Below are 8,669 nucleotides of genomic sequence, written 5' to 3'. Positions count from 1 at the left end.
TTACTCACACAAGTTAATGATTACTATCTGATTGTCTTCTTCACATTCACCACATGTATAAGATCTTGTTTTCTTCATGTTCACCACGTGTGTAAGATCTTGAGTGCTTAATAAACACAGAGACGAAACCCGTGCTCGGGATTCTTGTCTCCTCCCAGACATTAGCCTCTCTCATATTCAATTCTGCATCCACTTTCTTGCTGGACAAGAGAGAACTCCAGATTCATAGTCTGGGACAGGAATGTCCACATGGCCTCCAAGTAACGTGGCCAGTCTGGTGAGTTTCTAGTGTAAGCCCACTTTTGCTATTTTGTTCCCTTCCCCCAAGCTGCCCCCATCCTCCTGACATCTCTACTTTATTTAATGTGGGCCAGCCCAGCAGCATACTGGCACAGTCACCCAGGGCTCTTGCCACAGGAGAGTGCCCCTACACCAATAGACTTCCCCTGACCCAGCTTTCCAGCTGGTCCTGACCCAGCACCCAGCTTGTCCCTGCTGGCAGCCAGGACCTGTAACACCTTTGGGGTAGAACTCCTCACCTTCCTATGCAGGCCCATCAGGTTTGCTCAGATTTCTCCCAGTATAGATCTGGGGGCCAAGAAGAAGGTGGCGGTCAACCCTAAAGAGCAAGCATTGTTCTGGCAGGCACCTGCCTCATATGTGCCCTCTGCATCGTCTTCTTACAGGAGGCAAGAGGGGGCTCTATATTCCAGCAGTGGGAATGGGTCACTTCTGCAGGTGTGGGGTAAGGTGGAGGCCCAAGCTTCTTACCTGCAGTACCCAGGTACCCCCATCCCAAAGCTCTGAGTCCCACTCCTTCCCCATCAGGGCCCTTACTTCAACATAGGAGACGTGCCTGGAATGAGAACCCAGGGTTCCCAGAAGTAATGCCTCCTTTAAGCTCATGTACTCTGCCTCATCTTCCCTTCTATCTGCCTTCTGCCTGCAGGAGAACAACGAACTAGGTGCTCTAACCCTCACACTTTACTTTATTTATTTATTTATTATTATTTTTTTAAATATGGAACGCTTCACGAATTTGCATGTCCTCCTTGCTCAGGGGCCATACTAATCTTCTCTGTATCGTTCCAATTTTAGTATATGTGCTGCCGAAGCGAGCACACACTTTACTTTAAATCATTGAGCAGTAGCGATTGCTCAATGGCCATCACTGAAATGGCAATACTCAGATGGAATTTTTCTCTCTTATTCACTCAGTGGCACTTAGCAAATCACTGGTTTCCAGTCTTTCTAGTTACCATTTTCTCCAGACCTCTCCCAAAAGCCTCCCTTCTGCCTGTACCCTGTCCCAGTTCATTAAGGTCTTAGGAATCATACCCTGACAGCATGCCAGGAACTATCAATACTTTTACCTACTAGCAGAGAACAATCCAAAAATGATGTTAAGAAAACAATTCCAGAGGTGACAGGGCGGCTTAGTCGGTTAAGCGTTTGACTCTTGGTTTCAGCACAGGTTATGATCTCAGGGTTTATAAGATTGAGCACTGCATCAAGCCCTGTGCTGACATTGTGGAACCTGCTTGGGATTCTCTCTCTCCCTCTCTCTCTGCCCCTGCTCTGCTCACATACTCTAAATAAATAAATGAATAAATAACACTTCCATTTCCAATGACACACACAAAGAAACTTAGGGATAAAGTTAACTAAAGAATGTAAAGTTTGAACCCCGGAAATTGCAAAACGTTATTGAAGTAAGCTAAAGAAGACTTAAGTAAATGGAAAGACATCCCATGTTCATGGATTGGAAGATTTCATATTGTTAAAATGCCAAAACACACACACACACACACACACACACACAACTTATGTGTACATACATACCTATATTATTTTTCTATCTATCATCTAGCTAGCTAGCTATCCAGAAACATGAGTGCATACTGATGCTTCCAATTCCAACCCACCTGGCTCATTAGAGCCTTCCTTCCCTCTTTGCTTATTTGTAACTTCCTCCTCTGACAGTGAGAAGCCTAGCTCTCATTATCTACAATATATTAACCTATTTGTTCAACCCTAGTGTACATGTAGTTTCTATGCAGTCTCTTTAAAACCTAAGTCAGATTACTCCTCTGCTCAAAATCCTCCCATACCTCCTCATTTCACTCAGACTAAATCCAAAATTCTTGACCTCCTATGGCCCAAGGCCTTACAAGACATAAATCGCTAATACATATTGATCTGCTCTCCCTTGTGCTTTTGCTCTAGATACTTCGGCTTCCTTACTGCATCCCAGAAGCTGAGGTACTAGAAGGGGGTTTGACTGAAAAGAGGGAAATAAGAGAACTTCTCAGGGGTAGCAGAACTATTTCCTGCTTTGACTTTGGTGGTGGTAACACCACTGCATACGTTTGTCAAAATTCCTTGAACTACATACTTAAAATGAAAACCTCTTATTGTATATCAAGTACACCTCAATAAAGTTGATTTTTTTTAAAAAAATATAGTGTTTATTTTTTGAGAGAGAGCGAGAGAGTGAGTGAAGGAAGGGGCAGAGAGAGTGGGAGACTCAGAATCAGAAGCAGGCTCCAGGCTCCGAGCTGTCAGCACAGAGCCTGACACAGGACTCGAACTCATGAACTGTGAAATCATGATCTGGGCCAAAGTCAGAAGCTTAACCGGCTGAGCCATCCAGGTGCTCCAATAAAGTCGATTTTTCAAAAAAGACATTTATATGGAGCATTATCATTCATTTGAAATGTCAGTTATATGTTTCTAAAATATTTTTAAATAAACATAGAACAGGTAAGATTTTCCATGTTTGCATCCACTTCTGCCTTTTCACCGTGATATGTTTTCTGTAGTGAACTCTGTTGGGTTTTAGCAGAGAATCCAACATGATTGGTTGGAGTTGGCCTTCTCTCTCTTCTCACAGTGAGCAAGGAATGTTTATTCCTTTTCCCTATGATATTTAAACTTTTTTCAATGTTGATTTGGGTCTACAAATTTAATATTATGACTCATTAATGAGGTCTTAACAATAACTTCAAAACTCCTCATCTAAATGATGCCATCTACAATTTTAATCAACATTGACCTGGCAGCTGTCAACATCTGTGGGTTTTCTAAATGTGATGGCTAATGGGTCAGGTATGAAACATTCTGTAATTGACCTCTTCTACTCATCCCTTTGCCCCCACTTTTCTGAAGGTTCTTGGCCTGTCTCAGGAAAATGCAGCCCCAAACCTTAGCCCATACTTCTAACCTCTTAGCACCTGCTCAGGAGTAAATCTCAAAGACCAACTCACGGGCAGGTAAATCAGTGGGCAAAGGTGATTCTCCAAAATGAACAGACATTGACTCACCAACTGGACTTAAAATTTTCTCCGCTGATTTTAGGGACTGTTTGATGACATAGACAGCCATGGTCAGGCAGCTGCTTTAATTTCTTGATCAGAGTATGAGCTCCACCAGTAAAAACAGCAATGGCAGCTAAAAACAGCAATGGCAGCTAAGGCAAGTGGCACTCTCAGAAAAGCCACCAGAGTCCTCCTTCCAAACATCCCCAAATTCTAGTCATCAGTAGCCAAGAAAGTGATTCAGAGCTTGGGCCTGTGACTAATAGCCTCGTAGAGGTAGGTTTGGAGACATCAGAGTCAAATCATGGACTCTCCGTCCAGCCCCATCCCATTTGTCCCTGTTGGTCTAAATCCATCCATACTTCCAGGCCCAACTCAATGTCACTATTTCCACAAATCCTTCACCAATGGTGCCTGTGACTACAGGTCTTCCTTTGAACTCTATGGTCTTCAGTTGTAACCCCGGGGAAATGTTCTCCATTCTCCCGGGTAATCTCATTCAGTGTATTCTGTTCCTTACCACTCCTCTGACCTCATGGGCAGGGATTGTGATTATATTCTTCACCTTAAATCTCCACACCTTGTTTCTGATAATCTCTGAATAAGTAAGATGAATAGTTGCTAAACTGAAATGTCCTAAAATATGGGAAGTTCAGGTTCAAGTCCTGGTTTGGGTATTCAACAATGGTATGGTCTTGGCCAACTCACTCCATGTCTCTGGGTTGCAGCTTCCTTGGCTGTAACTGACAGAACTAAACTATGTTATCTCAAAGGTTCTGTGGTATCCAGCCCCCACAATGGCTCCCAGTGATCCTACTTTCTGTTATTCAGTCCTTCATTGTTCTAAGGAGAGTGGGCATCACACTTGAGTTTGGGTTATAAAAGGTACTGGCTTTATTCTTTGTCACTCTTTCTCTCCTTTGGATCACCTACTCTGGGAAGGGTCAAATGCCATGTCATGAGGCCTAGGAAACAGCCTTCAAGAAATGAAGAACTGCCAACAGAATAGGAGTGAGCTTGGAAATGGGTTCGCCAGTCCCAGTCAATCCTTAAGATGACAGTAGCCTGTTCCACAGCTTGACTGCAGCCCCATGAAAGAACCCAACCCAGAACAACCCCACTAAGCCACTCTCCTGGACTCCTGAGCCTCAAAAACTGGGAGATAAGAAATACTTGTTGATTTGAGATCATCTGTTATACAGCAAGAGACAACAAATATGAACTGTTTCAGGCTCTAAAACCCCATAAGCCTAACGTCGGTGTTTTGAAGTATAGCTATTACATTCAGGAAAAAGCCTGATTTATAATAATTGTCAATCTTTCCCCTCCCACCCCAGCCAGAATCCATAAAGAGAGAATACAAAACATGTCAAAATATATTTTCAAGGAACAATATTTATTTTATCTATGTCTGTAAGAGTTCCCAAAGCTATGTTGATTTTGCTTCACCGACTCCTTTATTTCACAGATGAGGGTGAAAATACAGATAAATTAGGTGATGGCAATAATGCAAATGTTCTTCATTTTTGCAATATTTGCATTTCTTCTGTGGTGAATAAAAACAAGGTACAGGCTTTGCCTTGTTTCTCTCCAGGTTAATCTTGAGAAATCTGTCTTGAGCAGTGTATTGCTTATGCACGTCTAGCTGTGTGGCCACGAGCCCAGGAAAATCCCAGGGCAGCCCAGGAAAAAGCACAGTGTATGAAGTCACCTTCAGAAAAATAGCTGAAGGCTGGAGAGGGACAGCTTGGCAAAGGGGCCACCATGTCAGTCTGGATTAAGAAAAGACTTTTGAGGGGCGCCTGGGTGGCTCAGTCTGTTGGGCATCGGACTTCGGCTCAGGTCATGATCTCACAGCTTGTGGGTTTGAGCCCCACATCAAGCTCTGTGCTGACAGCTCAGAGCCTGGAGCCTGCCTTGGATTCTGTGTGTGTCTCTCTCTCTGCCCCTCCCCTGCTCACTCTCTTTCTCTCTCTCAAAAAAATAAACATTAAAATTTTTTTTAAAAAAAAAGAGAAAAGAAAAGACTTTTTAGGGGCGCCTGGCTGGGTCAGTCAGTAGAGCGTACAACTCTTGATCTTGGGGTTATAAGTTTGAGATATCTACATTGGGTATAGAGATTACTTAAAAAATAAAATAAAAACCTTAAAAAATAGAAAAGAAAAGCATTTTGACATTACAAAAAGTGGTAAGACTGAAAAAAAAACCCAAATATCATATGATTTCACTTATATGTGAAATCTAAAAGACAAACAAACAAATAGAAACAGACTCACGAATACAAAGAACAAACTGGTAGTTGCCAGAGGGGAGGGGGCTGGAAGGATGAGCAAAATGGGTAAAGGAGATTAAGAGGTACAAACTTCCAGTTATGAAATAAATAAGTCAGGGCACCTGGGTGACTCAGTCAGTTGAGATTCTGTCTCTTGATCTCAGATCAGGTCTTGGTCTCAGGGTCGTGAGTTCAAGTTCCACATTGGCTCTGTGCTGGGCATGAAGCCTACTTAAAAAATAATATAAGATAAAATATGTAAGTCATAGAGATGGAAAGTACAGCGTGAGGAATACAGTCTATAATAGTGTAATAATGTTGTGTGGTGACAGATGGTAACTACACTTACCTTGGTGAGCATTGTGTTACACAATAGAATTGTCAAATCACTGGGGCGCCTGGATGGCTCAGTCAGTTGAGTGTCCGACTTCCAATCAGGTCATGATGTCACGGTTTGCGAGCTCAAGCCCCGCATCAGGCTCTGTGCTGACAGCTCGGAGCCTGGAGCCTGCTTTGGATTCTGTGTCTCCCTCTCTCCCTGCCCTTCCCCCACTCATGCTCTATCTCTCTCTGTCTCAAAAATAAATACACATTTTAAAAAATAAAAAAAAAAAAAGAATTGCCAAATCACTGTGTCATATACCCAGAACTAATACATTGTATTGTAGAGCAACTATACTTCAATTTTTAAAAATCAATGAGAAAAAAAAATCAATAAATGGCGAGAAGTGATTTTCTGTTTAAAATGAGCCCGCAGTCCCATGAGAGACAGGGGGGCGGGGTGGGCAGGAAATTAACAGCATGGTCAGTAAAGGAGGTGCGTGTCTCCCCTGGCTGTGGGCATGAGCAGGAGTAGTTCCCCAAGTGAAAGCAAACAGCTGATGGCTTTAGGAATCTGGGTGGGAAAGAAGTGAAGTAATGTTTGGAGGAGTGGAAAAAGGGGCTGGGAGACAAAGGAGAACGTCTGAAACTAGTAAATCACATTAGGAGGTCTATTTGACTCATTCACATATGCCTGGATTGGACGCCTCCTGAAGGACGTCAGCAGTCTATTGAAAGTATGGAAGTGAATGTGAAAAGGAAATTAGGAAATGAGGCCTGGAGGGGTGGGGGATGAGTCTGGGAGATTAAAAGTGTATTCCTCTGAAAGCATCTGCTTCATCGAACAGGGTGCTATTGCAATATTTTCTTATATAAGTAATACTGATAATTAGAGAAGCCTCATCAGGTTTTGGTATTTCTACTGAATAAAGGAGGAGGCTGGGCAAAAAAATAAAAGGTGAGAGGGCAGAGGGCTGAGGGAGGAGCTGACGGGATGCCCAGCCTTTTGGTCAAGACTTACAGGAGACTCAAGACCAGAGGGTGATTTGGTTTGGCTGCAAACCTATGGATTCCAGCAAATCTGGCTACTTCACCAAGAGGGCTGAGGCAGAGCCCTTGCTCTTCCTAAGAGGTCCTTTTCCAAATCAGTTCACACACAGCTGAACACACTCTTGCTCCTTTTTACGGGTGTTTCCTTTGTTAATGGAATAAAGATACGTTTGAGGAATGAATAGCAGAAAAATCCAGTCAAAATGGAAATACAGTAAAACCTTGGATTGCGAGCAACTTGTTCTGCAAGTGTTCCACAAGAGGAGCAAACATTTCTAATAAATTTTGACTTCATAAACGAGCTATGTCTTGCAATGAGAGTAGTATGGGATGCCAAAAGTCACATGACCGCAAGTGAGCCAATGGCTCTTGAAACTCGCCTTGATATACAAGTGCTTTGGATGACAAGCATGTTTCTGGAATGAATTATGCTCGCAAACCAAGCTTTTACTGTACTAGGGGATGGAGTTTTGGAAGATATGCAAAGGTGGGCATTTTTTAGCACTTTAAAGAGCAGTTTCTCCCCCTTATATTTGTACAGCACAGGAGGATTATTTTTTCTGAAGCTGAGTCTCGAGATGGTTGTGATAATAATTGTGAAAGTATCTTAACTATTCTTTTACTGGGGACGGAAACACATATCTCACTTATTCTACCAACGTAACTGTCGAGAAGAAAGGAAGCAAACGTCACTGACATTTTGCAGCAACAAAACGAAGCCCCAGAGTTTTTTTTAACACCTTGTTCAGTGTGACAGGATGGGTCAGAGTGACTCATGGGGTAACAAGTTCCAAGAGATGTCTTGGGTCCTAGGTATGCTTTTTCACTGGGACCATGTTTGGGGTCCCCACAGAGATCTCAATGATAAGCAGCAGATCCAAAACAGTTAGGTCTTCGCCTGCCTGCTGAGTTAGTGAAAGTACCTGGTGCAAAGATAACCTAAGGTAACACATAAACCCCAAAACAAGTTTTGTTGAACTTTGTAAAGCAAGACACCATGTTAGGATGCCTGAGAAGATGTGATTATAGAGTCAGGTGGAGATTAGGTCATTATCTGGGGTTAGATTGCACATGAGGCATGACAGACACAGGGCTGATCCTGGGGGTGAGAGAGGATAACGGTGGAAGTAACAGCTGAACCCCTTCCCCATTCCATCAGCAAAGTTTTCCCTCATGCTCAGGGAAGGGATGATTCAGCAGAAAGAAAGAAAAAGGAAAGATTCAAGCACTGGCCTTGGCTTTTCGGTTGGTTGTGGGAGTTACAGAAGGAGCCGTGGCATATGCAACAGATCCAGGAAAACTCTACTTGAGGAAAAATGTATGTTTTGCTCTCTACCCTTGGTCCCTAGACTAGAAAAGATTCCCCACACTTGAAGAGTTGCTGAGGACACCAGGAGTAGAGTGGTGGTTTCCAAGGAAGGGCTTCTGTGCCCTGATCCTTTGGGCCCTGCCCCAGGCCGAGGAACCCCAGGAAGGTTGGGGCATCCCAAAGGACAGGGGATTGGTTGGGGAAAGTGACAAGATTCCAGAGGAAATTTCTGACTGTCACAGTGAATCTAAACAGAAAGGCTTTGGACGAGAGGAGCTAATATTGTTAAGCTGTGGGTCTGTCCATCCCAGATATTTAGCTATTGGACACAAAGCAGTCCAAAATGGCTTCTGATGCCTGAGGTAGACACTGCCAGCATGACAGGATGTACTGGGTGTCA

The 8,669-nt window shown here is 43.3% G+C and overlaps 1 non-coding gene across 1 annotated transcript; it reads right to left on the bottom strand.

Annotated features, from left to right (window-relative positions):
• Positions 1 to 1,015: 1,015 nt before the first annotated feature.
• LOC115517325 lies at positions 1,016 to 1,122 on the bottom strand. The gene has a single exon (XR_003969789.1). It is a non-coding gene; the product is annotated as a U6 spliceosomal RNA (small nuclear RNA).
• Positions 1,123 to 8,669: the final 7,547 nt, after the last annotated feature.

Source organism: Lynx canadensis, chromosome B3 (genome assembly GCF_007474595.2).
Source record: "Lynx canadensis isolate LIC74 chromosome B3, mLynCan4.pri.v2, whole genome shotgun sequence".
NCBI lineage: Eukaryota > Metazoa > Chordata > Mammalia > Carnivora > Felidae > Lynx > Lynx canadensis.
The sequence above is the reverse complement of the archived record's forward strand: the minus strand, read 5'-3'. Positions and strand labels throughout refer to the sequence as shown.